At 35.6% G+C, this 17,263-nt stretch overlaps 1 protein-coding gene across 5 annotated transcripts in view; it reads right to left on the bottom strand.

Moving 5' to 3' along the window:
* Positions 1-17,263, bottom strand: part of Galnt13 (polypeptide N-acetylgalactosaminyltransferase 13) — a 584,813-nt gene that overhangs the window by 531,088 nt on the left and 36,462 nt on the right. For all 5 annotated transcript variants that reach the window (XM_052726141.1, XM_052726138.1, XM_052726140.1 and 2 more), the window contains exon 2: positions 15,983-16,053. The gene's annotated coding sequence lies outside the window, so the exon portion shown is untranslated. The remainder of the gene's footprint in view (positions 1-15,982; positions 16,054-17,263) is intronic.

The following is a 17,263-nucleotide window of genomic DNA, read 5'->3' as shown; positions in this document are numbered from 1 at the left end:
CTGTTAGTTAAAAGTAAATAATATAAGCACATCTAGATATGGTTAATTGACAGTATGCTACATAGCTATAAGAAATATATGAAAATTTTTAGTATCATAAGAAATGCTAATGACAATATAAATAAGTCAAGATGTCCTCATTTATTCCTTATGAAGGTAACTGTTTCAAATATATTCACATAGGAGTATTGAGAGTAGACAAGGCTGTCAGGGCTTTCTTGACACTACTTCTGTTACAACTGTTTTATCTACATATAATCCAGAAGTGGTATATATTACCTGATGATAGAGAAAGCATACATCTTTTTACAAAATAAATTATAAAAAAAACACTGGTTTATTAATGAAGCTTAAAGTTCTGTGTTATATGGTATTTATGTTTGTGCATATATGAGAACCCAGACAGAGTTCGGATGAGATCAGCAATGGTTCTGGACAAACAGGCTCAAAAGACTGGCCCATGATTCACAAAGAAAGTGAGAAAGAAAAGCAAAATCCTCCACTAAACAAGGCCAACTTCAAACAATGTGCTTCTAAATTTGTTTCCATTATTACAAATTCTATATGACTCTGAAAATGTAATACTATTAAAACTTTCCATTCTTTTAAAAAAATATCTTGCTTTCCAAACCTACATTTTCATACAGGATTAATATTATTACCGTTGTTGTTGTTATTGTAAATATGACCTTTGTTGAAATCAATGGCCCTCTCCAATCCATCAAAAATGATAATCAAAGTGACGGTGCTAGCTGGTATTGTCAACTTGACACAAGCTGGAGTCATTTTGGAAGGGACAGCCTCATTTGAAAGAGTGTACTCATTAGATTGGCCTGTGGGCAGACATATGGTACATTTTCTTGATTGATGATTAATATGGAAGGGTCCAGCTCACTGTACATGGTGTCAACCCTGGGTTGCTGGTCCTGGGTGCTATAAAGAAAACAGTCTGAGCAAGCCAGGAAGAGCAAGCATGCCAGTAAGCAGTATTCATCCATTGCCTTTGAAATAGTTCCTACCTCCATGTTCCTGCCAGGCCTGAGTTCCTGCTCTGACTCCCTAGATGGCTGATTGTAAGCACTGCTTTTGGTCATGGTGTTTTATCATAGCAATAGAAAACAAAACTGAGTCAGTGATCATAGAAAATTAGGAAGGATACTCACTCTAAGTACTCACACAACTAGAAATCTAAATGCTACTCAACTCCAACTAAGGTTTCAGAAAGAGAAAACATAAATCAAATTGATTGTCCACTCATAATATATGAAGACATGCATATTAGGACTACAGAATTTTCCCTTCACAGAGTTAAGGCATGACAATGGAGGCACCTGAAAACTACAGCTAATGTTACTATAGAAAAGTGCGACATCCTAACAATAGTATACTGTTTCCAAAGGAAAAACTATGGTTGAGATGGTAGGGATCATCAGATTAAAAAATAAAATTATCATACACAAGAGAGCCTCCATGTTAAAGGCAAACAAGGTGTATTTGATTGTATTCAAAGAAAAATTTAAATATGAAGTAAATAATACATATAATCTATAGTCCATTTATAAATATCTAATCTAGAATGTTGCTCCATATGACCTTACTACTATTTCAATATAAGAAGTGACAATCTCAAAGTTTCTACCATTAATATGTCACATTTACAAAGAAGCCCATATCTGACAAGTTTTCTTCAGTATTACCCATAAGTGATCTATGCAGAACATGGCTAAGTGGAAACAGTACATTAAGAGGTTAAAGAGAGCCGGGCGGTGGTGGCGCACGCCTTTAATCCCAGCACTCGGGAGGCAGAGTCAGGCGGATCTCTGTGAGTTCGAGGCCAGCCTGGGCTACCAAGTGAGTTCCAGGAAAAGGCGCAAAGCTACACAGAGAAACCCTGTCTCGAAAAAACCAAAAAAAAAAAAAAAAAAAAAAAAAAAAGAGGTTAAAGAGAACTGATTATCAATTTACTTTAGCATACCTCGACTGCTAGGCTTCCATTCTAGAAACAGAATCTTCATACTTGATATTGTGACAGTGAGAAACAATGAGTGAAAAGACAGTTTTCCTCATTGTACTTCATTTTTGAGTCAGGCCAAAATCAAATAGCTCACAAATCATCTGCAAAGGTTTTATGGAGCTTTTTTTAGCTCAAACAGCAAAGATATAAAGCTTCAAGATCAATAACATCTGTTTAGCCCATGGAAAAGCTGCACTGTTTATATGGCAGAACAGTTATAATATTTCTCTTTGATTTTGATAAGCAAGATAAATGCATTCTAACTACTGATTGGCATCAGAACAAATCAGTAGGTGTGCTTGATTCCAAGATCTCCTGTCTATTAATTTCTGTGAAATGAAAGTGTTCAAACTGAGAAAGAAAATGCTGGTATGATTCTCCTCTTAAAAAAAAAAAAACATAATCAGTATAAAACTCTCTAGTTTCCCAAATCCATTCAGCTGCACCCCATCAGAACAGCAATCAACTCTTTATTTTGCTTTGTGCTTCATATTTCTGGAGGGTATGTACAAAGGCAGCAATCTAAATCAATGAAGCATATTAACCAGTGCATGAGCTTTTTCTGTATGCCATTTTAATTCCAGATTATTCTATTCTTTTTATATTTTAAAAATTACATTCTCTTTCAGCATATTTAAGTTACATTTCTATCATAAGTCTTACATTTCTTTTTCACGCATTGGATTTTCTTCCATGCTATTATTGATTATTTATTTTATTATTATTATTATTATTAAGAAATTTTCTATTCATTTTACATACCAACCACAGATCCCCCTCTCCTCCCTCTTCCTACCCCCAGCCTTCCCCCCAAATCTACCCCCATTCCCACCTCCTCCAAGTCAAGGTCTCCCATGGGGAGTCAGCAGAGCCTGGTACATTCAGTTGAGGCAGGTCCAAGCCCCTCCCCACTGCATCAAGGCTGTGCAAGGTGTCACACCTTAGACACTGGGCTCCAAAAAGCTGGCTCATGCACTAAGGATGGATCCCAATCCCCCTTGGAACCCCCCAAACAGTTCAAGGTAAACAACTGTCTCGCCTATCCGGAGGGCCTAGTCCAGTCCCATGGGGGCTCCACAGCTTTTGGTCCACAGTTCATGGGTTTCCACTAGTATGGCTCCTCATCTCTGTACATTTTCCCATCTTGTCCCTTGCTTATAGAATCTCTCCTCTCTCTCATTGATTGGACTGCTGGGGTTCGGCCTGGTGCCCAGCCGTGGATCTGTGCATCTGCTGCCATCAGTAACTGGAAGAAGGCTCTATGATGACAGTTAGGGTATTCACTAATCTGGTTACCAGAGTAGACCAGTTCAGGTACTCTCTCAACAATTGCTAGTAGTCTAAGGTGAAGTCATCCTTGTGGATTTCTGGGAACTTCCCTAGCACCCTGTTTCTTCCTATTCCCATGATCCCAGAAACACTGTGCTGGGCTGTGGTGGCACACACCTTTATTCCCAACACTTGGGAGGCAGAGCCTGGCCTGTGAGTTCCAGGCCAGCCTGGTCTACAGAGTGAGATCCAGGACATGCACCAAAACTACACAGAGAAACCCTGTCTCAAAAACAAACAAACAAAAAACCCTGAAGACAGCTTATGTTGGAGAGGATGTGGTGCAAGGGGAACACTCCTCCACTGTTGGTGGGAATGCAAACTTGTACAGCCACTTTGGAAATCAGTATGGCAGTTTCTCAGAAAATTGGGAATCACTCTACCTCAAGACCCAGCTATACCACTCTTGGGCATATACTCAAGGAATGCTCAATCATACCACAAGGACACAAGCTCAACTATGTTCATAGCAGCATTATTCATAATAGCCAGAACCTGGAAACAACCTAGATACCCCTCAACCAAAGAATGAATAAAGAAAATGTGGCACATATACACAACGGAGTATACGCAGCGGCAAAAAACAATATCATGAAATTTGCAGGCAAGTGGATGGAACTAGAAAATATCATCCTGAGTGAGGTAACCCAGACTCAGAAGGACAAACATGGTATATACTCACTCATAAGTGGATACTAGATGTAAAGCAAAGAATAAACAGACTACAGCCCACAGCTCCAGAGAGGCTAACTAACAAGGAAGACCCTAAGAGGGACACATAGATAGCCCAGTGAAGGAGAAATAGATGAGATCTACATGAGCAAACTGAGTGTGGGGGTGGTAATGGAGGGCAGAGAATGGGAGATGAGAACATAAGGAAATGGGAGGTTTGAGCTGCAACAGGGACAGAATGGGAGAGCAAGGAAAGAGATACCATAATAAATGATGGTAAATGTTATTAATTATAGAAATCACCTAGCTTGAATTTTCCATTGAAATTTAAAGTTTGGTTCTGTAGGAGGTAATGATAGGTTATTTCTTTATGGTTGCTTGTTCTTTTTTCCCCATCTTTCTTATACCCTCTTCTATGTAAAAACACCAGTCCCAATATTTGGATCCAATATACACATGCCATTGTACTGAAAATGTTTCTCTTACAAAAGACCATAAGACATACACCAAGTTCTTTCTTCAAACACACACAAAGTGAGGTAAAATTCAATAACATCTTAGAATGATAATGCCTACAGTCATATGGAAGTACTGAGACTCCAGAAAGGCTCAGTGATAGTTGAATGGTATCAAAGAACAATAATATCTAATTACAGGAAACGCACTATTTGTCTTTTAAAAACATCAACATAAAAACATACACATAAAATTTCTAGACATATTAGAGAGACCCAAGTCCATTAGAATTTATAACAGCACTTCTAGGCAAAAATCAAAGAATTTCTCAGGATTAAAGTCTAAGCTGGCCCCCATTTATAAAGAATACTAGTCTATATTTTTATTTTATTCCTTTTGTATCCTAGTGCTGAATTTAAAATTAATATTGTACTAGTCAAAGTACAAACATACACATATTTACTGATAGCCTTGTTGACTTTGTAGTGTCTATGGAGTTCCTCAGTGAGGCTGCCCAGACACAGGTAAGTATACAGATTAAATTCTAAGGGAAGTAAATATAAGGAAGTGGGTAAACCAATGTTACCTAAAGTCACAGAAAAGAAGAAAATATGCTTAGGGAGAGAATGCAAAAGAAAGAGTGCCCCATGGAATCTTATAGAGTACCAATCTGTAAGGAACAGAAGCTCAAAAATGAAACTAGGCAAGGACTATCAGGGGAAGAGTGATGTATGTGTAGTGTTATGAAGTCCAAGACAGGATGTTTCTGAATGAGAGGGCTGATCAAAGGTATAAAATTGTACTAAATAAAAACCAAATTATTTTTCTACGTGAAGTAATAAGACTAACTTTGCTGACCTTAGAGCAGCTTCAGACAAGCAAACAGGAAAGACTTAAAACATTAGACATAAAAAGTGATACATGTGCCATTTTTAAGCATGTGCTTATTAATAGAGACAAGAATTAAATATGGCCAAAACAAGACCTGGAAAGGGGGAGAACATATGCATACTTGTATGTTATTTTTAGGGTGAAATATTTTGATATGTTTAATGTCACAAGCAAAATCAGAAGAGTGGAAGAATACTGAATATGTGAAGAAAAGTGTTTGTTTAAATTAATGCTCCCAAACATGTATAGAGAAGTAAGGTTCCCCAGCATGCACGAAGATATTGCTTCATAAAGGTAGACAAATAGGGGAAAGGTGAAGGAATCTTTGAACTCTGCACTAGCAGAAAACTCACATCTTCCAACATCCCAGGTGCTGTTCCCTCTGTATAACATGTGTCACAAAGAGTCAGAGAAGTATTTGCTGTCAAATGGTGTGGAAAGAAAGAGAGGTTTCGTCTCAGAGAAGAGGATCTCTTCCTAAACTCACACTCTCTGCTTGGTATGTCCAATCTTCTTCAAGGCTCATCATGCAGAACAAAGGAATTATTCCTTCTCTGTCCCTTCATTTATTCCAACTCCATCTGTACATATTTTAATTTGTATTTGCAATGTTTTGGCTAAGCATATAACTTTACATAGCAGTTCATTTAAAATATGACTAAATTAAGCTGACGATGTGACTCAGTTGTGGATGACTTGCTTAGCATTGGGAGACTGAATTTCATCCCCAGCACAACAAGTAAGCATGAGCAAATCAAACATTACATCACAGGACTAAGATCTCAAAGAACTCTTAATGAATGCATTCTAATTATGATGATAATTATATTTCTCTACTAAAAATTACTGCTAAACTCTTGCATGCACACATACAAAATCATGAAAGAAGAGCATAGTGAAGGAAGCAGAATCCCAGGTGAATTTTATCTGAGCATGTTACCAGAAAAAAAAAATCGGGGGTCATGATTAACTTGAATAACTACTGAAATGACACTCTTTCTTATCTTTCTCTTTCTCCTTTTTTTCCACTTCATTTCCAATTGGACATTTCTGTGACCAAGACAGCTCCAAGTTTGACCCTCTGGCTGCTCAACTCAGTATATGAGGTGGGTTGCCTGGCAACAGGAAAATAGAATGCTCAGCAGCATGTTTGGTAACTCTATTTTCTGGCTTGCAGGTGGGATATTTGGACAGAATTTCATGAGGTTTTGCATTGCAATTCTGCTTTGTTTCAGCAGGTGTGTAATTAAGTTTACTACTTATAATGTTATTATTGTGGTCCGCTGCATTTTTATCAGTATTGTTTAAAGATTTTGCTTTTTGTCAAAATTATTAATGCTTTAAGAAAATTTTAAAATGTTGAAAATTTCCATTCATGATACTCATACATATTGAGAAGCTCATTATTATTATATCAAATTTTCAAAATCATTAAAAATCAAAGGGTTTTGACAAGAAAGAAATATAAATGGGACTTTCTGGCTACTTGTATTATGTATCTTTATCTAAACAACAGCATCAGAAGAATGTAAAAATCCATTAGTATATTTATACAATTTAATGTACATATATATACATATATATATATATATATATATATATATATATCATACATCAATTCAAGAATGTTAAAGGTGATGGCAGCACAAATAAACATGCATGTACACGAAGAACTACACACTCAGTACATGTTAGTTTTGGAACAAAGATAATCCATATGCTTTTATTATAGAACACAGCATCTTCTGAAAGACTAGAAATTTCTGTTGCATTTAATCAGTTTAACAGTGTAGACTATCTTGCCATATGGCAACCAGGCTTTTACTAATAACTTTCTATTTATAGAAAGGGAGCCCTAGCTATCAGCTCAGACGGTCAAATTCAAGAAAGCAGACAGCAGTAATAACCACATAGAGCAAATGACACGCCATTTATTTCAGCTTCACCGGATCCCAAGCAGAATGCTCCAGATGCAAACAAAGATTGCATCTGGAAACTGCCTCAGTGAAACATTCCACACACTAAAGCAGATACAGAAATCCCCTGCTGGCCTGGCCACTGGGGTATGCACCAGAATCCAATTCACCCCACTGCCTATGGTATGATGGGGACAAAATGAAACAAAACAGAACCTCAGCAAAAGCTAAGGCACGCTCTAAAGGATAGCTCATTGGTAGCTCAATGTCATTCCTTTATCTTGTTTAAAACTGGCCAAATAATCTTCCTCCTAGAGTGTGAGGGCTTTTTCTGTCAATCTCCACTGGCTTTTCCAAAGAGCTCAACATTGGCCAGACACTTATTTCCAAACATTGTTATCCCACTTTTTCTACATCAGAACATTAAAATGATGCCCTTTTATAAATGCGTGATCTAATGGTTAGAGAATTTACATAACTTCCCCCAAAATAAACACTCTATCAAAGATAGCAACTTTCAGAACAAAAATTATAAGCCAATTTCTAGTACATAAAATCAAGTTATACAATTAAAACTATTGTTTTATTTCTGAACGGGTAAAACAGCTCAACAGAGAAAATTCTTATAAAAATCAAACTTTGGTCTCACTTATTTGTTCATATTTAGGATTTTTAGACAAAATAATCCATATTGAGAAAAAAATCACAATATTAAGGTGTTTTAAAACTGTCAGATGATACAGGTCAACTCCCTACAAGTGATTTGCGTGCTGAGGAAACTGAGTCCTGGGACCATATGCAGACTTTAACAACTTTATAACTAATGGAAGAATCTCATCCCAATTCTATTCATTAGTTCTTACATAATTTTATTCCAGTATTACATAAGTTATTACTATAAAAAACTAATTATAACAATATTTCCAATATGAGTCAAGGTATAAAAAATTATACATCTGGGACTGGAGAAATGGCCTGGGGGATAAAAGCACTGCCTGCTCTTGTAGAAGACCCACGTTCAATTCCTAGCACACACATGGTAACTCACAACCATCTCTAAAAACAGTTCCAGAGGATCTGAAGCCCCCTTCTGACTCTCCTGATTACCAGACACGCATGTGATGCACAGACATACAGACAGACATAACATTTATACACATAAAATAAAATAAATTTTTTAAAATGTTGTATCTGAGAATAGAAATTAAGACTGTCAATCCTATTTAAAGCACAAAGTTTTAAAAAATGGTTGTCCCTGTATTCATTGAAATTATGCTTACATAAAATGAATAGAATAAATATAGTGTTTATTAACCATGCTGTCTGTGATAGACCCATACAAAAACCTTTCAAGATAATTATGATCAATGTATTTCACAGCTAAGATGATATTACCAAATAAGAACCTTGATTGATGTCTTGTAGCTAGTAATTTATTGAATATACATCAGAACTCAGTATTATGCCATGAAAGAAACCATACAGGTATATTTGTATAAACTCCTAAATACAAATTAACCAAATTGCACAATCTCTACACAGAAAACTATAAAATGTTAAATAAAATAAATGAAGTTTATATGACATTCATTGATTTTATTAGTTTGCTTTCTGTTGCTTGGATAAACACTATTACCAAAAAGAACTTGGGGGAGGAAAGGGTTTATATGGTTTACACTTCCACATCACAATCCACCATCAGGGGAAGCTACATCAGGAACTCAAGGTAGAGACCTAAAGCAAGAACTGAACCAGAGACTAAGGAGGAATACTATTTAAGGACTTGCTTAGCATGCTTTCTTATAACATCCAGGACCATCTTCCCAAGGCAGCACTACTCACAGTGGCCTTGACCTCTCCCATCAATCATCAATCAAGAAAATACAACCTGATGGAGGAAACTCTTCAGTTGAGGTTCCCTTTTCCCTGGTGACTATAGTTTGTATCAAGTTGACAAAACCTAACCAGCACATATTAAAAGTCACTACTGTAATTATGCCAGTTTTAAAATATGTGATAATAAGATATTAAATAAGCTCCAAAATAGCATCCCGATTTTTTGTTGTTGACTTCAACAAGGAAATTCTAAAATTCATATGAAATGAGGCAAAGTTGATAGGTCTCCAAATAAAGACACAGTAACAGTCTTTTTCAACAAATATGAAGAATAATTTTAAAGTGATCATACTTATAAATGGAATTATAAATATGAGAATAACTAAGTGTAATAATGGTCCCTCTAGAGACCCTGACATATATAAAAATTTATGATAAATATGTAATTGAAAAGCTGGGGGCCAAGGAAAAAAATTAATATCTTCTACAACAACTTGGTCAGGTATGGTAGATAGGAATTTAGGAGATAGAGGCAGGAGGATCATGAGTTCAAGGCTAGTTTGGTCTACGTAGAAAGTTTCAGGAACTACATAGTGAGACTCTCTCACAAAAACTTTAACAACAAACTTCTCTAATAAAAAATGATATTCTTTGTGGTTTAGGTTAGGGGTGTTTTATTACTTGCTAATTTTGAAAAGAGTGTCTTTAAGTAAACCTAGCTGATATAGAATTCACTTTGTAGCTCAGGCTAGCTTCAAACTCTCAGAGATCTGCCTGTCTCTGCATCCTGGGATTAAAGATGTGGATGATTCATCTGGTAAATATTCTATGTTGGAAGGGAAATCTAACTTGACCTCAAAGTCATTCATAAAGTGACTGCATAATTATAAAGAGGCATTAAAATTAGAATTTGACTACTTTTTAATAAAAAAAAAAAAAACCTCTTCAAGCTATGGAAAAAGCAAGTGGTTGGGGTGTGATTCTTGGTGGGGAGCCAGATTAGTAGGCATGAGACCCTGGGCTCTATTCTCGAAAACCAAAGGAAAAATGAAAATAGAGGGAGAAGCAGAAGAGGGGGGACAACATGAGAGGAGAAGGGAAAGGAAGAGAGGAGGAAAGTGAAAGGAGAAGAGGGAGTAAGGTTGGGAGGGGACAAGAGGAGAAGAGAAGGGGGAGGGGAGAGGAGAAGAGAGGAAGGCAAAAGAGGGAAAGGAACAGGGAGGAAGGACAAGGGGGAGAAAGGGAAGAAAGAAAAGAGGAAGGGAGAGAGGGAGGCAATGAATTATGACAAAAGATAGGAAAATCAGAGGGATGGTATCCCACCATATATACTGAAGCAGTGCTCTTCACACAGCAACTAACTTCTGAATGCTAACAATTAAAAAGTCAACACAAAAGAAAAGTGGACAATATACAACAATATTCATATAAAGTTAAAGCAGAGGTCATAACCGCATTACTCAATAGGGAAATACAAAATAAACTCTCAGCAGAGTGGCTAAAATTAAAAAGATTGATTATACTAAGCTTCAGAAAAAGTAAACAATGGGAGTTTACAGACACTAATGACAGCTGTGTAATTAGCTAACAATTTTATGAAAACAGTCTGGTAGTAACTGCTAAAACTGAAGATTTTCATGCACTAGAACCAAGCAATTCTACTGCTAAGTATATGCCCAACAGAAATACATGAGCACGATCAGCAAAGATTAAAAAAGAATGCTCATGACAGCCTAAATCTAAAAATAACTCAGAGCCCATCAACACTACAATGAAAAAATATTCTGTAGTATTTTTGTTTAATGGTGATAGAAATTAGGGAACCTCACAAAGCATTAATAAATATTAGAAATGCATATACAGGAAAGAAATGCTCACATAGAAGAACGTATGTGACATGCATGGCTATTTGTCAGAGGTATTTTAAGTCATACGATATTAAAATTGTGTAGTGAGGAACATAGGCTGGGATAGTTAAACTGTATTGAAAAGCAAGGAAGTAGTTAATGTTAAAGCCAGAATAATTTCATCTGTTCTGGAAATAATAGAAATATAGAACTCTTTGGGAGGCAGGAAAAGTAGCTGGGATACAAAGGGCTTCTTCTTGATCTTTGTGATAGCTACTTGGGTCTTTAAAAAAATGTTTTGTCCATTTGATACATACAACATCACAACAAGAACTCAAATAACAATAATTCTGTGATTAAAATTGATAATTACAATTGTTAATGCATGAGATAAGTTTTGATGACCATAACACAAACTACAAATCTACTGTATTTAGAAGACAGCAGCCTTGTAAAGGTGAAGAATCTGAACAACAGAGAGATGAATAAATCCCCAAGCCACACACACCAGAAGCTGGTTTGCTTTAAAGTCAATGCAGCTCTTTCCTCAACAGTGTGATGTGCTCCTTTCCAGCACTGGAGAAAAAGGAGATAGCCCCTAAGCTGAGCCTCTAGTTCTCCTTGGCAAAATTATTGGTCACTATGATAAGTAAACTAAGTCTGAAATATTGGTCTTTCATGAACCAAAGTATTAAATCTTTAATATAACACTCTAGCCTTGTTTCATTTGAAGCCCTGCTAAGGATGGATGATAAATCACACGAAGTCGACATATTTACTATTCTAATTTATAATCGAGTAATGCCATAAATTACACTGTTCCTGCTGCTAACATACAAGTTAATGTATACAAGAGACTCATCACTCACATAAGGAATCTTTCTCCCTAAAGGTCAGAAGATTTTTCTCCCTACCCAAGGACCTGTTTAAAGAAGGGATAAAGTCTGGAAAATAGGCATCAGACTATTGGCAATTTGCCTTGCTGCCCAATCAACCTGGAAACATCAATTATTCCTAGAACACTAGTAGCAGAGAAGCCAACTGCAGGCCCAGGAGCTTAACTCAAGGGACTCCCAAGTTGACTGTGCTATTTTTATACTTGATAACCGTGGCAAGTTGTTTAACTACTGTTTGTCTCGGTATCCTTTTGTGCAGAACAGCGAGGGAGGTCAGAAGCATTTAAAACAAGCCTGGTACTTAGCAAGTCCCAACTCCTCTCTAAATGTATTTTCTTCCACATTTCACCTAGCCCATCGTCCCTCTCCATTTCCATTGGAATGACCATGGGTCCTGCCATCATGTTTTAATTCTTAGGATGTTGTAGTTCCTGATAATAGATCCTCTTGTCTATCAGTGCCACAGTCACAATCCATTCTGAGCCCTATGTCAGAATTTTATTCAAAGGAAGAAAGAATTTTGTTTACCAGATTAGCACTCAGAAAATATTCTCCCTCCTCTCCTTTTAATTGCCTATCACTTAAGTTTTAATATCTTGTATGGTTACTAGTAGTTTCTAAGTGTGGCTTGAGCCTGGGTTCCAAACTTACCTATCTTTGCTTTACTTGACAAACTCACTCTGTTAACCACCTAACATGTCATGAGTTGACTATGGTGATGGCCGCTTCACTTCTGAACTTTCCTAGGCCATTTCTTTGACTATCCTGATATCATTTTCTATCTCCATCCAGATCTAGCCCAAATGCAAATGACAACAAATCTTGGACCAAAAGCTCAGCATTAGATCTGCTTGCTCAGACCTCCTCAATCTTGCTTTAATTTTTCATATTCATGACTTCACTATTCCTTCATAATTTGACATGGAATTTTAAATTTGATTGGTTTATACCATTGCCATTCTATAACTGTTACTGAGCACAAACTGTTTCTTCAATCTGACAACCAAATTTACTTGAGAATGGTTCTTCTTTCTCCATCCTGCTTGCACCACTGCTTATTGTCTCATTTAGAAGCATCCAATAAGTATTAAATGAATTAAATAAAATGTAATCACTAAGCAAAATCCTTAGATTTGCTTTCCAGAAACCAAATCAGGAAAATAAAAGTAGAAGACTCTATAAGTCTTTCAGTCTCAAACCAACAGCACAGAGAGAGTGGATCCTCTGCCCAAGGGCCTGGAGAGATGGCTCAGCTGTTAAGAGCATGAGCTGTCCTCCAGAGGACTTGAATTCAATTCCCAGACCCCAAATGGCATCTCACAACCATCTGTAACTCTAATTCCAGGAATTCTTCTGCCCTCTTCTTTCTTTCAGGGGCACTAGGCATGTACATAGAGCACAACCAAAACATGCACAAACATAAACATAATAAAATGATAATTTGAATGTCTTAAAAGTTTGTTGGTTGAGGCAAATGAACATCAAAACATAAAGGGAAAGTAGGATATTCCATTTTCAGAACAATAATCTTTTAAATACTAATACATTTTTAAAACGCCCCCAATAAGCACTGCCGATGTTTGTTTTAAGAACAGAAGCGTAAAATAATTGGGACCAGTAATAGCTAAATTTGATCTGCCAAAGAGAAAGTGTCAGTATGGTCCTCTGGCCTTAAGATGGTGCTGAGAACACTACACAGCTGAAGGTGATGAAATGAGAGGAAGATGAGTCAATGAAAAACCTTGTTCTAAACTCCTCTACATGACATGAAGAGGAAAAGGGACTGCACGCAAAAGATGTGGTCGGTCATTTCAACTTCCAAACGTGTACTAGAAAAATGAGATATGGCCTCTGGCCTTGGAAAAGAAGCTTTTTACATGCAAAGTTTTCTTTAATGATACAGTATATTTTTCAAGGGGATTAGTGTCAGATTGCAAATAGCCCTATCGGCATTTAATATTTGACAATTGCTATTTATTTTAGTTGAAATCAAATCATAAAATATGCATTACTGAAGACCTCTTATATATTGTGAGGTTTGGGAATAGTGTTTTCCATGCAAAGAAGCTGACCTTGGATCAACCGTAGAATCTTAGCATTTAACTTTTAGGCTAACAGCATAAAGAAGCATTAGAAGTACAGAAGCCTCAAGCTTCATTCCCATAAAGAAAGATGCAAACTTTCTATTGTACATTTTCCTAAAGTGAAAATAAACATAGCAGATCAGAATCATGATGTTATTAATTGTGAGGTTATCCGTGTTGTTGAACGTAAAATGTATATAATAGGCGCTTAATGAATGATTAACTGTGTTGTTGAATGTAAAATGCATACAATAGATGCTTAATGAATGTTCTCTTGCCCATAACCCTGCAATCTCCATAGATTTGTCACAAAGCCCTGGATGACTATTGCCCAAAAATATTGGCAATCTGAAATTTCAATTATTTCTTTTCGTTTTTATAAATTTTCTCTGTCTTCCTCAAGATAAGAATCATAGCTCTATTAGTACATCCAAATTGTCATCTTTTCTCTCCAAAAAAGCTCACAAACAAATTTTCCAGCCTAGGTATGTAGTAACTACTTAGTTTTACACACACACAACACACACACACACACACACACAGTACACGCCTATTGATTAAGTGTTTTGTTTTCTACCAAAAGCTATAATGAATATTATGCTGTTTATGAAAAAAGACAGAAATTCCGTTTTTTTATCATTTCAAAGAACAGTGCTCACTGAATACCCATATTGTATGCTTCTATGAACTGATTATCAATTATGATGCTTAATTAACAAAAACACTTGAATATTCTAAATAATTGAATAACTACTAGCACTTATTCAACATCTATGTATCTACAGCATATATTAGTTCAACATGAATGAAACAGTCATTACTCTCATACCAATTCTAAAATTACATGATGGAATTTGTCCATTGTCTAATAACTAGTAAATGAGAAGTCCAGGACTTCCAGGTGTTTTGAATCCACAGTCTGTATTCTTAAGTACCTATTAAGGATATCTCATTATTGACTGAGTTATATTAGGAAAAAATGCATAAATATCAGTTCTGCCACTATTGTATTCCTATTTCTTTTTCTTGGAAATCCTATTCAAAAGCTGTCCCCCAGGTAATCCTCTTTAACCAAACAAGACAGTTGAGTGGTGCCTTGGTCCCTGTGATCTCTACTGTACATAACAACGTTCAATTGTGGAGAGTGTCTTGTAATATTTATTTTGTTTGTTGAATCTTACTCGTGTTAGGCAAGTGCATATATCCCCAGCATGAGTTTTGAGGAGTTTGTTGGTTTGTTTGTTTTAATGAATGAAGACTTGAGAACTTTAGTCATCTGATTTATTTTATCAAATAAAAATTCAAATTTCTTTCATGAATTTACATTTTTATTCATTTCCTGTTAACTGAAAACTGTGTAATTTGGGAATGAAGTGCCGCTTGAAATAAATAAAAGAAGCCAATGACATCATAAATAACACCAACAATGTAATCAACAAACAACAGTACAAACCTGCTCAACACTCTAAAGATAATGTTTACACAAAACCAAAATACCAAAGAAGCAATCAGCACATGAGGAAGCCTAGATTTCCCACTCTGAAGAAATATTGAGCAAATCATGAAAGCTCTGAAGTTCCCAGTTTTCTTATTTAAAGATAGGAATGAAAATAAGATCTTAAAATGTGGGGGAAGGACTAATGGTAATGTTTACATATAAAGTACCTAATGTGGAAAAAACTCAATATATATTAATCTGATGATGTGCTTTTTAAAAAAATCCATATAGGCCCCTGGATAATATCACTAAACTTTCATTCTTTTTGTCCATCAAGATATGAATAAAATCTCACTGAAATCATAAAAAAAGAGTGTTGTAGGTAAATAACTATAACAGCAGTAAAATCAGTATTTAGAAAACTGGAAATTGTATAACTTAATTCAAACTTATGAACACCTCATTTCCTAGCTTATACACATTTTCTCTCTGCAATCAGGAGTGTCAAGAACTGTAAATAAGAATGTGTTCTTTTATGATTGTCTGCCAAAAACATTCAGTATAACTACAAGAGAGTGAAAAACAAAATTACAGATCACTTACTGTATATGGTGCTTGGCTATTTCAAGATAATTTGAAAACATTCATCTTCAAAATACTCCTACAAAACGCATCTGTGAAGGAGAAAAATCCAAAATGTAAGAAATTTGACAATGTCACAGAAAAAAATGATGAAGGTCTACAGTCACTATATACTTTCATATTATGAAATAAATTTATTTCAAAACACATACTATATAACTAGCAAATGCAAACGCTGGTGAACAGAAATATTTCCATCTACGTGTGAATATTTTAAATAATGTCAAGGGTACTCATAAGAGACGAGAATACAGCATTCAAACTCCAGAATAAACTTTAAGTACACACTTTCCACAAAATATTGATAAAATCACATCAAAGCAACTCTGAACTATAGTATACTTATAAGTAAATTTATGTAGAGATTTAAGGTGATTACTCAAATCACACAAAATTTTTAAGAAAAAAATTTAAATGCACCTTTGTCTAAATATGAAGATCACTGAGTTGGAAGAGAATTCTGCTTGAATTATTGAAAGAATTGCACCAACTCACTTTGTAATTGCATTTCAATTCTAATTGAGAGTAATGTACTGAGAAAAATACTGCTTGTACACCTCACAAAAACACACTCACAGATGGCTTCTGCTTTCCGCAATGTCAACGTGAGTAGAAGATGAAAGTTATTTAATCAGGCTTTATTAATTAATTTGTTTTAAAGGAATAATATTAAAAAGGCACATTAACTTTGAAGCCAAAATTATTTCTATTTAAGTGACTTTGATGATACTAAGTATACTGTATATTAAAGAAACAGACCACCAACTAATGAAAATTATATCAAGCCCTCTAAAGTACATTATTTCAGAAAGACCAGGTACATTGTAGTTACAAACTCCCTGAATAGCAAGCTTCTTTAGAGGAATGTCAGTTTCAAAGAGCAGTGGAATTTCTGAAATTTAGAACAAGTGTCATAAGCTGAGGTCTCATCTCATTTATCTTCCTAGAGCACAGAAAAGAGACTAGGATCGGACTTGTCTCTACCTGGCCCATGAACAGATGATTTTGCTTCCCTTAACACATAGATTCTGCCAGAGAGAAAAGAGCTAGATAAAGTTATCAGGATTGGAGCTAAATCAAAAGAGTAAACCTAGAAAGAGTTAAGAAACTAGGTTATTTCTGTGAATTTCACTTTTCTGAGTTCTTAGAACTTAGAATAGATAAATTGGTCTTCACATACAATTTCAATAAAATAATTAAGCTATAATAATAAGCATATTGCTATACTCATGTGCCTCTTAA

This window comes from Peromyscus californicus, unplaced genomic scaffold (genome assembly GCF_007827085.1).
Source record: "Peromyscus californicus insignis strain IS unplaced genomic scaffold, ASM782708v3 Scaffold_7__1_contigs__length_154581171, whole genome shotgun sequence".
Taxonomy (NCBI): Eukaryota; Metazoa; Chordata; class Mammalia; order Rodentia; family Cricetidae; genus Peromyscus; species Peromyscus californicus.
Note: the sequence above shows the minus strand (reverse complement) of the source record. Positions and strands in the feature narration are given on the sequence as shown.